Here is a 19,981-nt window from a genome sequence, read left to right on the forward strand (position 1 = left end):
GGAAGACAACAGCAGCTGATTGGATAATAAACTGAATCATGAAGTGTAGCCCTTGAAAAGAACAAGAACAATATCCATCATCATTATTACCATCACTACTATGATTATATTAATTGTATTATATTATGACTGTCAGCACACCAAAGCAGAAGAACTTTTCTCACAAGGGTTCTTCCAGCTCTGATTGAGTTTTTCCTTGCCACTGTCGCCTTTGGCCTGCTCACTGGGGGTATTTTATAGCTATATATAATGTATACTTGTTGACCTCTTATCCCATTACTTGATTACTTTAAATATGCTTTGTGACAGATGTAGAAATCACTACACAATTACATTTGATTTACTATCCAGGGATGTATCAATAATATAATATGGCAGCATGCTCTCAGATGGCTTGGCACAATATTCAAACCACTAGTAAGTCTCAACAACAGACAGGCTGTTTTGCCAAAAAGTGTATTATGGCCTGTACAATGACTAATAAATTAATGATTCAGAGTTAAACTTTTATCAGAGTGAACTGCTCATGATCCTAAGAAAACACCTCATCTGTGAAACATGGTGGCGTGGTAATGCTTGGCTGCCTGTGGAACTGGGTCAATCTTCTTTATTAATGATGTAACTTTATGGATGATGGCAGCAGCAGGATGAATGGAAATGAACAAAAACATCAGAACTGCTCAGTTTCAACAAAATGCCTTAAGTCTCAGTAGATATGGATCTTCTCCTTGAAGTGGCACAATGACTTAAACGAGGTAAAGCGACTATGAATTGAGTGACGGCCCAAACCTGTAATGCTCTTGATTGACCAAATCATTGACCTGCAAGACTGCAGACGAAACATTTCAGCAAACAATTTTACTACCTAACCCTAATATTAGCCATAACCCAAACACAAGCAAACACCTGTCCTAACCCTAAACATAACCATAGTAGAATGTAAAATTCAGTTTGAGCTCTGTTGTAGACGCTCCATAACACACTTTATTTCTGATATCAGCCTGACCCCAAGCCCCACCAATGCCAATATGCTATCTCTAGGTACTGTACATTTATATGGTTCTAAATAGTTCTCCTATTGATCTTTGGTCTTAATTAGATTAATGGTCTAAAAACAAGCAGTGATGGTTCAGCTGATGAAATTATCAATGAGGTGAAAAAGATAGTGAATGATAGATTTGGCATATATTTATTTACTTATCATTAAAAACATATTATTCACATATAACCCTCAAAACATATGTCAGTAATTATTATAACATATTTAGCAATCATGTTGAAGCTTATATGCAAATTATGTGCATTTCTTTTCTAATTAGTGAATTGTAGCTAATTTAAAGTGCATTGATGACACAGCTCTTCAATTGTGAATCTTGTAGCTTCTATCATTTCCATAAGCTATTTCTATATATTTCTAAAGCCTTCTAAGCAACATTTTGGGCTGCGGAGAACTTCTCTGGAGAAATACAGCACCATTTAATACACTTGGAATAATTAGAAGTGGAATTTAGGATCCAGAACTAATCACCTAACATCAGAACCTGACAGCACTAATGGTCTTGTGACTGAATGCAATCAGACCCTCATTGCACGGTTTTAACATTGAATTTAAAGCCTTCTCAGAAAAGTAGAAGCTGTTACCACAGCAAGGGGGGTTTTGGGAGGATGGGGTCCTCATGTTATTGTCATTAATATCAGAAGTGGTGAAGGAACACTGAATAAGCAGCTGTGTACATCTGGTGCATTTAAGAAAGTGAGGATTTACAGTATTGGCCCACACAGTTCAAATGGGTCAGCTGAACTCATTTGATATACTGTACAGTGTTGATGTACAGTAGCACAATTGACATGTGTAACTGACCCATTAAAATCATATGAATCAAAAGCATAATTTCAGTTTGTGAATTTGTGTGTGCTGCTCTGTGATCAGATTAGTGGATGAGATAAACCATACAAGCATGGATGGGCTTCAGCATGCTCAAGCTGGAAGCTAATGAAGCGACAGGCAGCACCTGTGGCCAGCTCAGCTGATCTGAGGCTGTGGTTGAGGTGGAGGCAGCTGTACGCTGTGGGCACAGGGAACGGAGCCCGATTCACAGCAACCAGACTGGCTCCCACTGTGTGTGTTTGCTCCCTCTGCCAGCGTGTACCACTGAGTCACATACAGCTCCCATGACTCAGCCGGCTCACAGCATCACTGCGCCTCAGATCAGATCTTCACTGATCCTCAGTTTGTTCAGTGATTTTGGAATCCCTCAATACACCAAAATTTCCATGTCTCGTCTGAGCCTTTAAACCTCACGCTGTTTAGCAGTGTTGGGGTTCAACTCAGGATACACATTACAAGTTTGAAAGATTGTGTGTATGGCTGTGTGTGTGGTAAAATGTGTTTATGGGTACTGGTGGAAAGCTTGCTCATGCAGCGCCCACCAGATGTTCCAGAGATTGCCGTGTGTGCCGCTGGGGATAAGAGTTATCAAACACACAGATCCTTCCTTAAATTCAATAACAGTTACTCAGACCAGAGCAAGAGTCAGCAGTGACTAAAGCTGTAATATTAGACCTAATTACATAAACAGCATTGTTGGGGGAATGCAGTGTACAATCACATTTTTGTTTTTTCACTGCAATTAGAAAAGTTAATGGTTTTGTCTGTCGATAAATATTTACCAGTAAATCTTAAAAAATGTGGAATATTGTGAAAGAGGCTTTTTTTTATTCAATAAAAAAAAAAAAAAATTCAAAATATAGGTTGTTATTTTACATTTCTTATACTTTTCCCACCTTTTTTGCTTTTCTTTTGACCAGTATGGCTTATATCTTATAAAAAATGTACTATTACTCTACTTTACTACTTAGACACAGTATTAATACTGTGTATCTCTAAGTCTAGTTTAGCTCATAGGGATGACCTATGACGTGACACCTGCATTCAGTCCTCCACAAGGAAGGTAAGTGATAGTAGGTCATTGAAAGTTGTCTGGAAGGGAAAGTATGGTTGGGAAAAGTGTACAAGCAACAGGTATGACTGCAGCCTTGAGATGATTGTCAGGAAAAGTCAATTCAAGAACTTGAAGGCTGGTGTGGAAGTGCTTCAAGAGCCATTGTGCACAGACATGGGTCTCCTTATATCAGTGTAATCTGAAATGATAATTTTTCCAGATTATTCTGTAGTGTGGGGCATCTATAATCCCATCTTTACTCCTCTGATCTTCTCCAGTGAAGCCAGGTCCTCCCAATTGTGAATCATACATATTAAATATTTTATACCAGTCATCTGGAGTAAAACACAATGTTAATGTTATGCCTAAAAGATCAATCTATGAGAGTTGAGCTGAACCAAACTTGTTTAAGAAATTGAATGCATGCTTTCACCTCGTGTGTATGCAATGTATCAGCCACACAAGATCTCTGAGTGTATCCTGTAGTATAAAACAAGATGTTAGTAGCAGATTCTTAAGTCCTGTATGTTGTGAAGTGGGGCATCCATGGATTGCATCAATAAGCCTTAAATGCCCATGACTACTGCATACCAGGGGGAAAAAACACAATTCTGCCCTTATCCAAATGGCTCAGATCTTTATGCCTGACCATTTTCCGGCTTTTAACACATCACCTTCAAGAATTGACTGCTCATTTGACGCCTAATATATCCACTTCTTGACAGATGTCACTGCTGATGAAGATAATGGTTTTCACTTCACCTGTCAGTGGTGCCAATGTTACTGCTGATCGGTATATGTATGAATGCATGTATGTACAGTATATTTTCACCCCAAGCTTTGTTGCAGCCATGTTGACCTCCTTTTCAGCCATGGCTTTATTCACATTCCTTTCTCTTTTGTGCAGAAATCACTCACCACCAGCATAGCAAAGGTCTCATTGTCATCCACCATGTTTGTTCAGATCTAGTTTCTCCTGCAATGTAGCAGTTCTCAGGAAACTACTGCAAGTTTTTTGAAAATCAGAGCCATCGGTAGGTTTTCAACATCAGTTAGGATGTTTTTTTTATTTATTATTCTGTAAAAAAAAAAGATAACCAAGTTTTATCATTCATGTTGTTAATTGCCCTAGGCAATTAACAACATACACTTTATGATCATAATAACTCTACAGACAAGTCAACTTGTGCATAAACTTCCAATCCAGAGGACTCAGTGAGTGAAAAGCCAACTGTACACTCACAGATGTCCTTGGATGCTAATGTATAATTAGACTGTAGCTCATTTGTTGATGCACAGCCTTTCAAAAGTAGAAGAAAAGTAGGGGAGGTCCCATCAATTAGGTCTATTCCACTAATAGAATGAGCCATGTGTCTTTATCTCAAGTGAAGCTCACTTACCCTCTCTCCTTACTGTTTCTGTAACATCACCACCAATATAAGTTCTTTGCTCTTTGCTCTTATCTTCACTGGCCTTGGCTGTCTCTTTCATAATACATGATACATAAAAAGTGCTTTCAAGAACTCAAAGATGCTTACAACTGTAACAGCAGAGAGAACATTAAAAACAAACAAGAACAGTTTTACATATATAGACAGCACTTGAGAGGGTATGGGGATGACCTAGTGGAGGAGAAGTTTAGGTTTGAGGACAGTTATAAGTGAGAGAGCAAAGACATGCTATTAGATTTAAATAGAGAGAAAGTTAGACTGTTGGACATGTGGGTGGGGGACCAGGAGCCAATTAGACATGAATCAAATGTAGAAAACTCTTGATCACCAAACTCAGAAAGATTGGATTGAGGACTAGTGAGTAGCCCAGTTGAAGAAGCTCTGAGAGTACTAAAGGGTTTGTAGGGAAGGAAAGCTCACAAAGAGTGAGGATGTGCCCACTATGCTGCTACGTAACCACTATGCTAATTTATGCAGGTTATTAGCTGTACAAGACAGCAATCCTGGCCCAAACCGGGGCTCTTCAAGACCAATTACTGAACACATGCAAAAGGGTTAATACTGCATTGTCAGTGGAAATGTCTACATACAAGATAAATCCACCAGTATTAATAGTTACTCAGCAATCATGCAGAGCAGAAACAGTAAAAACAGTCACACTCAGCTGGTGTTCAGGGAGAACAGCAGCAGTAATAGCAACCACACTCAGTCGGAGTGCAGACAGAGCAGCGGTGGTAAAAACAGCCACGTTCCGTCAGAGTGCAGGCAGAACATGCACAGCGAAGACAGGAGAAACAAGACAAACTAAATAAAACAATCAAACAAAAAACACAAGGGTAACATGGGTAGAAGCAGCAGTGGCACGCCAGCGATGCTCTGGCTATGCTAGAATGTTTGAATCCAGATCAGGTTGCTGAGTGAATACTGTGCTCCAGGCTGACTGCTCCTCAATGCTCCATATCTATTGGGACTGGTCGGCCTGAAAGCCTGTCTAGTCTGAGGAAGAAACGCAGGAATCAATTAACATCTATTTGAACAACAGCCACACAAAGGCTGCTAGAGGGCCTCCCAAAATAGCATGCCTCAGTCTCCTACAATGTCAACCTGTCCACTACATACTTAACCCCCCCCCCCATCTGTGGCTAAAGCTACAGAGACCTCCCATGACATGACATCCATCCTTTACTATTTACGCTCCTGTACTTGGACTTTCTCTCAATGTCTCCATTTCCATTCACTTTTCTGTCTGTAGCCACAGGCTTTGTCAGATAAAAAAAAGCATCAGACATGAAATGGCTGATTTCTCCATCAATGACATTACAAGATCTTGGCATGAAATGTCGAAGTTTCTCTGGTTTGGCATTCATGTGCTTGGGGGCACTGTACATGTCAAGGCGCATTTCTTATCCTATGACAGAAGCACTTAAGATAACTCATCTTGGTCCTGTTCAAGAACAAGACTGACAGAGCACTGTCAATTCCAGCTGAAAAGCAGCAGTGAAGAACACATGTTGGAGCAGTGTTGCAAATTAGCGAGATAAGATAGACGGTAAAAAGACGGTAGAAGTTCAAACCCCCAGGTTAAATCAGCACGGTAAATAGCAGTGAATTACATCTCCTTTGAAATTGACTGCTAACACGGAAACAATGGACAGGACAGGTCCCTCTCTCAAGGAATGCTTTAGGCCGTAATGAGATTGGAGGTATTTTTTGCTCTGGCACCGTGACTTTGCCGGCTTTGCCTGATTAACAATTTACACATTTACTTCCCTGCCTAAACTGGGGCTGCCTCTATGCATTTTAACGGCCCTGTGTGAAGGCGAGAGAATGAAAAGCTGGCAATGAACGCCTTTTACAGAAAGGACTTGAGCATTCCTGGCAGGCGCCTGACCTTGGAATCAATCAAGCAGAACTAGTGGTGCAAATCAGAAATAAACAAGCTGGACTCAGAGAGCATTCAAGATCTAATTGGGCCAGACAGTTTGGAGCCTATCATCCACTGATATACCACCTGGGTGCACTGCTCACAGCGAGCACAGTGAAAGAATACGGTGGCACAATCTTAGTAATTACTATACAATTCTCCATTAGCCCGATGATGTCTAAAACCAAATTGGGCCTTAGTATGACGTAGATGCCATTTTGATGTTTTTCTACAGTAACATGTAGCCAGTTTGAAATGTTGAAAATGACAGATTCCCTTAACATGATATGGATATTAAATGAAGGTACCAATATAAATGTTCCAGAATTATATACATTAATACACACTTGTTCAAAAGTTTATTTTATCATTTTATTTATCATATTGATAATAGCTGTTAATGTATATAGCGTTGATTTAAATAAAATTAAATACATCACAATTTGTTTCTTTTTATTTTAAATTATGGCACACAACAGGCCTAAAGTTTTTCTGTTTGAAAAAGGGATGTAAGGTATTTTGTTAACAATCTGCTGCTACTGTTGATTACTAAGATGTATGTTTTGTTTCTGAATAAAAACAAAGTTAGATGTGGTTATCTCACTTTGCTGAAAGCTTGTAAGGAGCACTTATAATGCCCTTTTGTGAAGTGAAAATTTAAATTCACATTTAAAACGCATTAAAAAACATACTCCTCTTTATATTAATAGATTTCAATTCCTTAACATTTAAAACATGGTTTACAAAAATCCTGTTTGACATGACACCATTCTCTACAAAGTTTTAAATGTTTACAAAGTTTTAAATGTTTACAAAGTATATTATAAAGTATTATGGAACCTGAGTGAAGTCACATGATCCATATTTCCTTATTAGTATTGTATTTTACAGGGCGGGACTGTTTAATTCACTTAGTGGTGGTAGAAACACAAGTGAATTCAGACATTTCCTGATCATCAACATGTGTCAGCACCAGTCGCATAAACAAACACATGAGGGGCTGGGCCATGTTCAAAGCTACACAAGTGAACTGAAGTCTGAGTCAGTAAAATCATTGTGTTGTTCATGAATTAGTTCATGTCATTAATTGTTATATTGCTTAGAAACATCAGCCCACCTTTAACAAACTACAAGGAAAAATACAAAATTCATGACGAAGTGAAGTATAAGAAGTTCAGTGGTTCCTGAAAATCATCTTATATGATATGTCTTATATGAGCTCCAGTTTATTCTGCTGTCTGTTGCTTAGTAACAAAAGACTTGCAATGCATCTTGCTTTTTTATGTGCTACAATGTTTACTATAAATTATGGGTGCATTGTGGGAGATTCTCAAAATCACATTTAAAAGTCCTATTCAGACATTTAGAGAAAAGTGGTCAGCATACTTAATAGTGCCCTAAAAGTTAAGTAGGGAGCCATTTTGGACTTTATTTAGGTTGTCAATATTGCCATATTGTCATTACAACAAACATACAAGCTCATACAATTCATTCTAATGTATTATAATGCCTTATGAATACATCTATACAGCATTATGAATACAGTATTCATAGGAAGTCACTTTTTACTTTTACTCACTACATTTTAAAAGAAAGATCTGTCCCTGAAGCTCCTTTACCTATTTGTTTCCTTTTCAGAACTTCTATTCAGGCACCTAATCAAATGCCAACATGTAAGTAAATAAGAATCCTGTAAAAACTTTGTTTTGCATGAAATCAGACAGGCCGAGCTTTGATACTGTAATTTTAGGAAAATGTAAATTGTTTCTGATATGATCTTTGTGAAAACCATTTAACTATGCATACACTATACGGACAAATTTATTGTGACACCTACATATTATGTCTACAGGACCGTACATGACATCCCATTCTTAATCTATAGGCATTACGATGACGGTGGCCCCCTTTTTGCAGCTTGAACAGCAGGTTTGGTACTTTGCAGTTATTGAGTCAGCAGAGCGTTTTATGCATTACTCTATCTGCTGTGCTCAGCACTTTGTAACTTAACATGGTCTTACATTTCATATAAGTTTATATAGTTGCTAAACATGTTCACTTTTCAGTTGTTTGTGGAGTAATCTTGCAAAACTTGTTGCAACAATGTCATCCTAGATAGACTGCATGACTAGGAATTTGATTTTATGCCTCTGGAATGAAAGGTGTAAGAGGTGTGTACTAATACTTTTGTCTGTATAGTGTATCTAAGTTTTACCAAACAAGACAAATGCATTTTTTATGTAGTTCAATCAGTACATATCTTGTTAAATCAGAAGCAGAGGCATTCTATTGCAAAGGTTTTAAATGTTTGGGTTAGATCTTAAAAACTCTGTCCAAAGAGTCCAAAATTGCTTTTGACAGATTTATAAGAGAATCAGATAAAACAGTTTTCTTGATGAAGAAAAAATATAGCAAAAAATAAAATACCACTCCAAAATCACCAGACAGCTTTTGATTTTTCAACTGATTAACATAAATGAAAAAATGAAAGAATGAATGAAATGATTTCTACACAGGTGTCATGGCCTCTGGGAGCAAATTAACATGTTCCCTTCGGTTGTAATAATGCCTTGATGTCGCTGTTCTCTTTTTAAACCTGATAACCACTACTCCTCTGAGTCTTGAACTGTCACTGTTTTTGTTTTAAGCTGTTTCCAAATCTGATTGAATGGCATTGACTGTTCACCAGTTGTCTGGAAACCTGCCCATTTCCCTATAACAATAATAATCATGATAATTATAATTAGATAAGTATTTTTATTAAATTCTTACAGCAGTACAACAGAATTTAACCTCTGCATTTAACTCATCCATGGCAGTGAGCACAGGCCCACACAGAGCGGTGGGCAGTTACCTCAGTGTCCAGGAAGCAATTGGGGTTTAGGGGCCTTACTCAAGGGCACCCTCATCCATGAACATTTCCTTTACACCCCCTGCCCCTACTTCCTGCCAGTCCAAGGGATCAAACCAATGACCTTCTGGTCAGCATATAATTTAGTGGAAATACAAAATCCAGTGATGGATTTAAGTATGGGTGACATAGGCAGTCGCCACTGGTGGCACCTTGCCAGGGCCGGCATGGGTGCCTGCACAAACCCCCCCCAAAGAAACATAATGGTGAAATTCCCTTTTCACGTAAATAACACTGTAGCATTCAACAGAAGAAAGAAATCATCCAAAGCTTTCCCATGTTAATGAGCTTTTTACTGAACCACAAATGATTACAGAAGCAAAGGCTCAACTATAAACACAACTGTAGGCCCAAACGATGAGATAGTTCATACCTCTTAAAATAGTCCTGATGCTATATCTCAGCTTAGAACACAAAATAATAATGCTAAACAAACCTACTAATAAAACAGTACTACTACTACAATACCTAAATACAAGTCCCAAAAGCACCAAAAGCATCATGGAAACACATCTATGCCCCAATATCATGCCACCATCGGGTTTATTAATTTTGTCAGAGTGGCCACCTTGGTTCTAATTGTGGTCTGTAAAGTATGAGACTAGGATAGGGTGGGGGTAGTTTGACATCTTGTCTTCCCACTGGATGCGCAAGGGAGGGGGTAATGGGAGGATATGACAAATTGCACACCTCTAACTTTGTGCAGCATTAATCCAGATATTAACATTACATTACAAAATAGTGCTGGGCAGCATGACCCCAAATCCTTGTCCAGGTTTAATTAATTTTACCTTCGCTTTGAATAATGAATGATTATTTAAGCTGTTTGGGTTGCTCACTTGGTAGTTGTTTGAGTTCTACTCTATGTTGCATACTGGGTGGGGCAGAGTCACATCAATACACACGCAGTAGTATGTTTTAAGGGAAAAGTACAAAGTGGGGAAGGTACTTAATAATTGTAATGATTAAATAATAAGTGATTGACATGGGTAAAATGACATCAAATACAGGTTCTGCATGTCTGTTTGTATTGATTGAACTGCCCAGCCCTACTACAGAATCCTAGCAAATAAACCACAAACGATGGTTATTGGTACCTCATAATGCAGACATATTGGTGCATTTGTTTGTGGTTTGTGATAAACCTTACTGGATAATATAAAATCAATGGTGACAACAAAGGTGAACTGGTTGATACTGTTAGGGACTGTTGTACTGCTGCATTGATGCTTGAGTGCCACATAAGGAACACAAATGGATAAGAGAAGCTGTATGCTATCAGTTCAGTTGCAAAAAGGGAATAGAAAATGAGTATCAGTATAGTACTGTAATATCATGCACATAATCAAACGGCTCAACACTAATGTTTGTAAGTCAGTGTTGTTTTAAATACAATTACAAATAGTATCGAAGGGTGTGTGCCTTAGTGTCATTGACTCAAACTGCAATTTAATGATTTTCCGATTAATAGGGCCAAAATATGGAGCCTCTCTCATAGAGAGGGAAATAGTTCTGTGTGTCTGTGTGTGTATAGAGATTTACGGAAAGAATGAGCACAAGAGAACACTACATTTTGACAAGTAAGAAAAATCATGTGTAATGGAGCATTTAGACAATTACTCACTGTCTGTCTCTGTTGTCTGTCTTGCAGATATATATATATATGCACAGACACACACATGCGGGCAAAATGTGCACCCAAACGCACACAAGAACACAAGCATTCAGTCATTTGTCACTTTGGTGAGTGTGGAAATAGAGAGGGAGAGAAGTCCCTCCACTTCACGCTGTGTCAGTCTTCCCTTCATCCAACCCTCTCCAATCCTTCATCCACAATAAGTCTTTCACCATTTAATTAGCTGAATAGGTGATAAATCCAGCATTGATTATTTGTTTATTTATTTACATGTGTTGTGGCATGTCTGGATGGTATTCCTAATGAATAGCTAATGGCCATTCAGGGAATGACAGAGCTAGTAGAAACAACATGGTCATTCTTTCATCCTGGCCCATTATGTGAAGGTGGACCACTGAATATGCAGTCACAGACAACAACCTCTGCAGAGATTGTTCCAGTTCTCTGAGTAAAGCAAATGCTTTGGGATTTACATGTTTGTTTCTTTTGTTTGCTTTAATACAACACACAAAGCTGAGGGAAAATGTCACATCTGATGTCATTCCAAACAGAACTCCACAAATGTTCTGGACAACATTAATGGTACCTTCAACTTTATATTTGGTAGCACACCCTTTTAAAACAGTAATTGAATCAATTGCTTCCTGTAATCATCCATGAGTTTCTTACACCTTTCTACTAGAATTTTGGACCACTCTTCTTTTGCCAACTTCTCCAGGTCTCACAGATTTGCAGGATGCATGCGAACAGTCAAGGCATTCAGTGCCAGAAGCAGCAAAACAACCCAAAGAAATAATTAAACCTCCACAATGTTTGGCTGTAGGGGTCATGTTTTATTTTCTTTGAAGGCCACATTTTTATTTTCTGTAAAGCATACAATTTTTTGCTTTACCCAAAAGTTTTGGTCTCTGATCTGTCCACAGGAGGTCCTCCCAGATGGGTTGTGGTCTCTTGAGGTAGGTTCTGGCTTTCTGTTTCTGTGCTGAAAGTGTGGCCCTCTTGGATCTTGTACCATTGCATCCCATTTCATTCAGATGTTACTGAATAGTGTGAGCTGACACAGTCGTAGCATGTGTCTGCAGGCCAGCTTGAATGTGTTTGGAAGTTGGGATTTTGGTTCTTACTTTCTCAGACAATTCTTTGTTCTTTTTTCCCCATGCCCAGGATAACACACAGACATAAATATTGAGTCAACCTTTCTCCAATTAAACTGGTTGGCTTTGTGATTTATACATTACCAGCACCTGATACTTGCCATATTATAAATTAAAGATGCATCACATATTTGAAATCTAATTATTTCTTACACTTTTGAAAATATGCCAATAATCTTGTCCAGTTTACTTCTGAAGTTCGGTGTTCAGAATCATATATTACTTGATTACTTGGCCCTTATGATTATGATGGCTTCTTTAATGGCTTCTCCATCTACAAACGATTTTCAACAAATTATCTGCTAAAACCGTTAGGATTAGCAGAACGGTTAGGGTTCGGTTTTGGGTTAAATTAGGGCAGGAGTTGAAGGGATTAACTTTATTTAATATTTCATCAGTCAAGTAAAAACAACAAAACATTTACAAAACATGTCTACAGTTGACCATAAAATAAAGTGTTGCTGTACTAGGCTTAATTATAGCAGTACCCATGTGAGATTCAGTACTTGTGAATTGAGTGTGATATGTATTTATAAAAATGGCCAGACATTTGCTTCAGTAATCAAGGCTTCACTCAGTAATTTTCTACAACAGAAAGTCTCCCCCAAGACATTTTCAACAGAGAGTTTCAGTAAATGAGCACATCAAGGTTTAGGACTTCCAAATATGTTTGCTTCCAAACTGGCAATATACCAGTCTATCAACACATGTTCTGGGTTGCCGAAGACTATTTGGGACCTTAAACTGATTTGGAAAGGAATCAGTTTGTGTTAATTGTTGGAGCAGTCCTTTACCAGGGACGTTTTCCCTCTTGATTTTTTGTTGGTTACAGAAATATCATGTGAAAAGAAGAAATTACAAGAAGATTGTCAATCAGCCAAAAATCCCACACATACTGGAAGCACACAGGTCAGCCAAAACATTAAAATCACCTGAACAATATTGTGTAAGCCCCTTCTTGTGCCCCCAAAACAGCTCTGACCTATCAAGACATGAACTTTCATCCCCATGATCCAGGGTCTGGTTAACTGTTTTTTTCTTTCCCTGGACCCCTTTTGATAGGTCCTAACTACTGCATTTTGGGAACACACCACAATACCAGCTGTTTCTGAGATACTCTGATCATGTTATCTAGCTATTACATATTTGGCCCTTGTTAAAGTGACTCAGATCCTTATGCCTGGCCAACACACACACACCCACATATCTCACACTCACCCACAAACACTCACACTCATACACATACATCTCTATTTGATGCTCCCAATCAAAACTGATGCAAAAGTCTGTATTGGGTTTTTAATTCAATTCTTCATTTACTGTTTTACATAGTCTTTTCTTTTAAGTTTTAATATTTTGTTAATATGTACTAAAAGGGAATGTATAGCTTTACACCAGCTGTTGGAACATTGTTATGAGGGTTTAACTGCGTTTATCACAACAGCATTAGTGAGGTCAGGTACTGATGTTAGATAATTAGTTTGTGGATCACAAATGCCACTCCAGCTAATCCCAAAAGTACTGGACGATGCAAATCTACTGCTCTAAAGCTGGGTGACTTTATGCCATCTAGCTGACTTTTGGCATTGGTCTCAGTGACATTTGGCTTATGTGGTTGGTTGCTCTTAGAGAGACTGCTTTGACCAATACATGAATTTTGGATTGTGAGAGAGAATTATTTTGCACTTTTTTTACTAAGCACGTTTTAGGTTAATTAAGTGGGTAAATATTGCTTACTTGTTATGTGTCAGTGTAAGTCTTTATAAAATTGATTAAATATAATTTCTAAAAAGTGAAGAATGGTAAAAAAAAAAAAAAAAAAAAAAAAAAAGAAAGAAAGATCTGACATATAATGGATTTTTATTCACCCACACCAGACATGGGTGTAGCATCCTAGACACTGAAGAGTAGCATATAAGGCCCCATTTACACTGGATATTGCAGACATGCATCTCAGGTGATCCGATCATAAGTGGCCAGCACAAAGTAAAAGAGTCTTGAGAACCCATTGTAATCTGATCACTCAAACTACAGTTGGAGTTGGTCAGAGATGCATATAATAATGACAACATTATTCTTCTAGTGTGAACTATTAGCGCCTTGATGCGTCCGAAACAGCAAAGCACACCCCTGCATCCATCGCGTCCCTTCTCCAGATGGAAAATAAATAATAATCACGACCATTCACTATCCGACAAGTTAGCTGACTATGCAAAATATCTCATGGACAAAGGCGATATTGGAACATGAGCAAGGACTTGCTCACTATTTCGAGGTGTCAAAACCAAATTGGTGGAAATGTGATGGTATTAATGTGCGCCAGGCCCCTCCTACAGTGAAAACGATGTGAGAAAATTGATCACAAGTGGTCACAGGACCACATGTATGTTAATGCCAGGTTTGAATGTGACCCCAGAAACTGAAGACTCAGATCAGACCCAAATACCAGAGAACGAAGACTCGGATCAGACTCACATCCCAGAGACTGAAGATCCAACTAAGACTCACATCCTAGAGACTGAAGGATCAGATCAAACTCACATGCCAGAGACTGAAGACTCAGATCAGACTCAGATGCCAGAAACTGAAGACTCACATCTTAGAGACTCAAGACTTAGCTCAGACTCAGAGACTAAAGACCCAGCTCAGATTCACATACTAGAGCCTGAAAACTCAGCTCAGACTTGCATTCCAGTGACTGAGGACTCTGCCCGGACATATCAAATGCTTGCGACTCGGCTTAAACTCACATCTTAGAGACTGAGGACTCACATATAATATCCACACACCAAATAAAATATTACTTATAGATCTACCTGTTTCTCCTTTTGTAAATGGCCACTAATGTATGCTCAATTCTAGAGTATTGTGCAAACTAAAAAATGTGCATTTCTCAGTGAATATGTGGATGTTTCTGCTTGACCGGATGTGACCTCTCTAAAGACTTTGGCATGATGCAGCATGATGCAGGGCATCATTTAGTAGATAATGAGCTGCCAGCGACCCCATCGCCAATGATGTGTTGGCATTCATGACGGCAAGCATGTTTATGTGCAAGTTTATGTGCCAGTGTCTCTTATCAAACCCTGCGTGTGTGCAAGTCTCCCTCACTCTCTACCCCATTAACACCCATAATGTGATGCCTCCTGTCACTCGAATTATGGCCATTAATGTGGGCTGCTTTGATTAAGGCTGAGAGGCATTTAGACCTGCAGTGAGCTGGCTTCATTCGGGGCAGTAAAGGTAAAAAGCCCATTGGCAAAATCTCATAAAATACTTAGTGCATTGTAAAAATTTAACACATTACTTATTCGCCATTACATCACCAATCACCTTCTCAACTCTCCGATTAATAGAACACGACACCAAAAAGCTGGACGTGGTAAAGCCTGATATTTGCCTCAAACATGATGCAACAGAGATGTGTAGTTAATATGTTGGCAAAAAGGCAGATTGCTGAAAGCATGTGAAATATCCCTGAATGCATTATAGAGTTTATTGGAAGATGGCTTTCAGAGGCAGCCACTGCTGCTGTTGAAAATGAATATTAATGTAATATTAATGTAACCGGATTTGAGAGAGTCAGTAGTCAAATTGTAAACATTAGAAAATGTACATATATGTAGAAAACATTTGAGAAATATATGTAATATGCATATAATAGGTAATGGCACTGTCCAATCATATATTTTTTGCTGTCAATCCAGCAATTGTCCTTTAAATGTCATGAATATGGACCTATAGAAATGCTCCAAAGTAGGTTAAGGTTAAGTTTTATTTTTAACATTGATCAGGCTGAAAAAATTAGTAGATGGAGATTAGAACCATATATTAGATGCTGCCGACTAGTTCTGTCCCACATTTGAACAGAATATACTCCTTACAAGCATGGGAGAACAGGACAAATCTAGTGCTCTATCTCCAGCGTCAGCAGCTCAACCTCAGATAAGAATGAGGTGGGGGATGTCATTTTCCCTCAATAGTTCCCCTCCCATTCGAAAGGTTCATGGTGGGCAAAGCTGTGGCTGGATGAAGCCTGTGATCCATTTGAATTCAAATACACTAGAGAAAAAACAGCGGCTTAGGGAACAAGATTGGGTCTTTTTTATGACCTGAAATACGTTTACCTCCACTATGAGAAGATCTGCTTTATCGTAATTACATCTATTCTCACCACTGACCTAAACAGCAATCTCTCTCTCTTTCTCTCTCTGGCTTATGCACACATATACACACACATATAAAAGTACGAGGGCGGTGGGTGAATGTGTTGAGAATGCATATGTTTAAGAACAAGTACAACAGTATCAACTGTATGTTATGAGAAATGAGGTGAGATGCTTTCCCGTTTCTGCATGAGATAGTGAGAGCGTGAGAGAGTCAGAGTTTGGTAAGTTCTCCTCAGAAGGTCACCTGCAGACTTGGCTAAGATTGTACAGAATAATAAAAGCTCCAAATCTGTTTTGCCACCTCCATGAGTGTAATTGGCACAAAAAGTAGTTTAAATGTTGATGAGCAGATGGTAGCACCTTCATGTGTGGAATAGTAAGAGCTTTGAGTTTTTCAGGATTAAAACAAAACTCCACTTCCGCAGTTTATCTCCCAAATTCCATTAAAGTTCAAACTACAACATGTCAACCAGAATTCATTTCTGTGGTATTTAGTTATCAGTATGATAGAGAGTTAATCTGTTTAGGCTAACTGTAAATAAATAAATGGATCTGAGATTTTCTCTAAAACAGACTTCTCTAAATCCAGGCCTCAAGCCATTTTTAAAGTTTAATTAACCACTCCCAAACTCTTCTCCTGAAAAAACAGCTCAAGCTGGCCAGGCAGTTCTCCTTCAAGTTTATTACTTTATTACATTCATGGAATGTCAGGCCTTGCATAGATGGTGACCCTGTCAGCCTTTTTGACTTTGAACGGATACTCTACATCCAGTAACTTACTGATTTCATGCACAATTAAGGGAAATGACCCTATCCTGTGATCTCAGGTACTTCATAAATTCTTTTGTCAGGATAATGCCTTTGGCCTGAACCAACAGTGAGTTGTGTTGGTTTTGGAGATCACTTGCATTTTGGTAGTCATTTTTGTCTTCATCTTCATCAGTGTCACAGTCACTATTATTAAGTGGTGGCATCATAAGAAATCGGGCCATTTATCATGGAATTCAGGCACAATATTTAGAATAACAAATTCAAACTATGTCAAAAAGTGAAAACAGCAACAAATGCTGCCATTTTTACCAACAATAGGTGACTGACATTCAGAGCTGTATCCACTAATGTTAATGGTCAGAAAATCTACAGGAGTGGTCATCACATACCAGCATGGAATAGTATTTAGCCATGATGTGAGGTTGGCCATTGTGTTACATTTTTAAGAGGCCTCTGGCCTCTAGGCAGCTGCCTACTTTGCCTAGTGCTACATCTGCCCCTGTTTCTGAAGACCTAGTTATTGCAAATAGTCATTAATCAATGCAAGATTACCTGAATAATATATGTGCAAGAGCAGGTGTCCTCTGCGGACACACTGTCTCGAGTGTGTGTATGTGTGTGTTTGTGTGAGAGAGAGAGAGAGTGAGAGACAATGCTGGTGCTGTTGCTGTAGGTGCAGTGTGTGTAGCTCTGGCCTTTGCTCTGGCTGCAGATCAGCTTTAATTACAGTGCAACGCTTCAAATCCCTGCAGAATCTGCTGGAGCCCAGAGGGAGCGGCACAGAGCATGTGAACCAGTGCAAATGAAAGTCATCAATCAGCGGAGGATCCACCATGTTACCACACACAGCTGCAGCTCCACCATAGTAGCAGGTGAGTGGGCCACTAAGAGTGGCTTTACCAGTTGGGTGAGAGGGGGGTTTTACAGTCAGAGAAGGAGCCCTGCCCTTTGGGTGAGGGAGAGGCTAAGCATTCAGACTGTGCCCTTTAAACCCTACTATGGTATCCTTGTAAACATAAAAGTCCTACAATGTGTTGAGCACTTGAGCAATGCCATTTAACTACCACCTTTGTTTTTTTTTTCAAATAGCTGGTAATGCAACTTCATTGGACCACAGAAAACGCTTGACAGAGAACGAAAACTGCCAATTCTGGCAAAGTGAGTGAGGCCAGTTAATATCTCTTGGAATCTCAGTCAGGGATGGCTGCAGCATTACAAGGGACCTGATGCTTGGGGTCAATGCTTAGACAGATGCACCATATATATCAAACAATTCAAAACAATAGAAAGACTACCCTCTCAACATGTGACAAAAACATAAATTAAATACCTAGTAGTATTGACTTTTGTTATGAGTTTTGTTATGTTTCACCGGCCCTCATGAAAGACCAAGTGGCATATTGTTGCTACAGTTTCAAGACTTCAGTATTGAAACCATTACTAGCCTGTTTATACTATATAAAACTTAATAAATACTTAATAAATAACCTACATTTGGGCACTAGCTTGGTTGAGACATACTAATATCAATAAAACAAACATTGGCATTTACATGTTCATTAGTCTATTATTTTGGGGTTCAGTGACCAACAAGATCCTAATTGTTATGCTGGACCAGCACTTGAAGCTAGACACTGTAATGCAGTGAGATACAGATACATAGAAATGGACTGAGACAAAAAAAAATGACCTTTCTAAACAACCTCACACATTTGTGGCTTCACTAACTGCTTATGATTAGCATACAGTTCACAGCTCTACAATAACATGGTGCATAGCAAGATGCAATTTTAAATGAGCTATGGTCATTTACACCTACACACAGTTTACATTTGCTTCAAGCTAAGCATAAAATAAATGAGAATAACAACTACATGCAGTCACATGGTAACACTGGTCTAAGAAAGGTGGTCTACACTCACCTTTGGTCATGAATGATTCCTAACGGCAGGAAAAACTTTAATTAAATGTGTCAGGTTCATGCATGCTTTGCATTCACCATAAGAGTCTTCACATGCTTGCTCTGATGCGTCAAAGCTTTGAACACCTCAATTATATTCACATCAACGTATAACAACATACAAAGAAATGCACGCTGTGGAAGGTTTTATATTAAATACATCTAATAATTTGGAACTTGTAAATTGTAATTTTTTCTTTGTATTCAGGAAAACAAACTTAATTTACATGTGATATGAGTGAATATCAGCAGTATTTAGAGCAGCATTCCGCAAAAAAAAAATAAATTGCTACTTGGTTCCCCCTACCATTGCAGAGTGTTCACTTTTACACCACTGCTGTAAATACAAATCATGCTGTGATCTCCCCCTTATGAACAGCTGTACTTGTGCATTTGTTGACAAGGTAAGAGATACAGAACCAGCAGTACAGTGACATAAGCATGTCATAAATTATTCACATATATTAAAAACAGGATTTTACACAAACGCTGTTCTTGCTGAGATGAGGTAAAATTACTACTTTATGTTGCTTTGAAAGGAAATATTTATAGCATTATTTATATTGTTAAAGAACAAATAATAAAAGGCAAAAGCTAATCAATTCTAAAATGTGTAAAATGTCTAAATGAACAATGTACAGTTTTATTCTGCTCAAGTTTTTATAAATGAGATTCACTATATTTGTACAAACAGAAACACATGTGAGCGCACACACAGGTGGGCACAAAGTAACACACCTGTCAGCATTCAGGCGAGTTTGACAGCCTGGTTAAAATAATTAAACTCTCTTGAATATGTTTAGAAAAGATGACATATTATTGGTTCTCTGTGTGAATACTGGCCTAATTAAAAGAGACACTGCTGGGAAAAGGCTGCAGCGCGGCAGGCCTGGCTTCAGCCACACACACCGCATGGAGACGTAAAGGTGAAGTCCGCTCAGCCTTGCGTAACCCACACTCTTCAACCTGCCTGAAACACACACCTCAGCGGGGCTTCCTCTCACATGTGCCCTTTACACATATGATGGGATTTCACAGCCGTGCTTGGCTTCGTTCACTCCTG

At 38.7% G+C, this 19,981-nt stretch overlaps 1 long non-coding RNA gene across 4 annotated transcripts in view; it reads left to right on the forward strand.

Moving 5' to 3' along the window:
* Positions 1–18,823, forward strand: part of LOC140551375 (uncharacterized) — a 66,591-nt gene extending 47,768 nt beyond the window's left edge. For 3 of the 4 annotated variants that reach the window (XR_011979252.1, XR_011979253.1, XR_011979251.1), the window contains exons 2-3: positions 17,711–17,830; positions 18,048–18,823. This is a non-coding gene — a long non-coding RNA (uncharacterized lncRNA). Of the gene's footprint in view, positions 1–7,961; positions 7,991–17,710; positions 17,831–18,047 lie in introns of those variants that run through there. The other variant, XR_011979254.1, reaches the window with a different exon arrangement.
* Positions 18,824–19,981: the final 1,158 nt, after the last annotated feature.

Source organism: Salminus brasiliensis, chromosome 3 (assembly GCF_030463535.1).
Source record: "Salminus brasiliensis chromosome 3, fSalBra1.hap2, whole genome shotgun sequence".
NCBI classification, from domain to species: domain Eukaryota; kingdom Metazoa; phylum Chordata; class Actinopteri; order Characiformes; family Bryconidae; genus Salminus; species Salminus brasiliensis.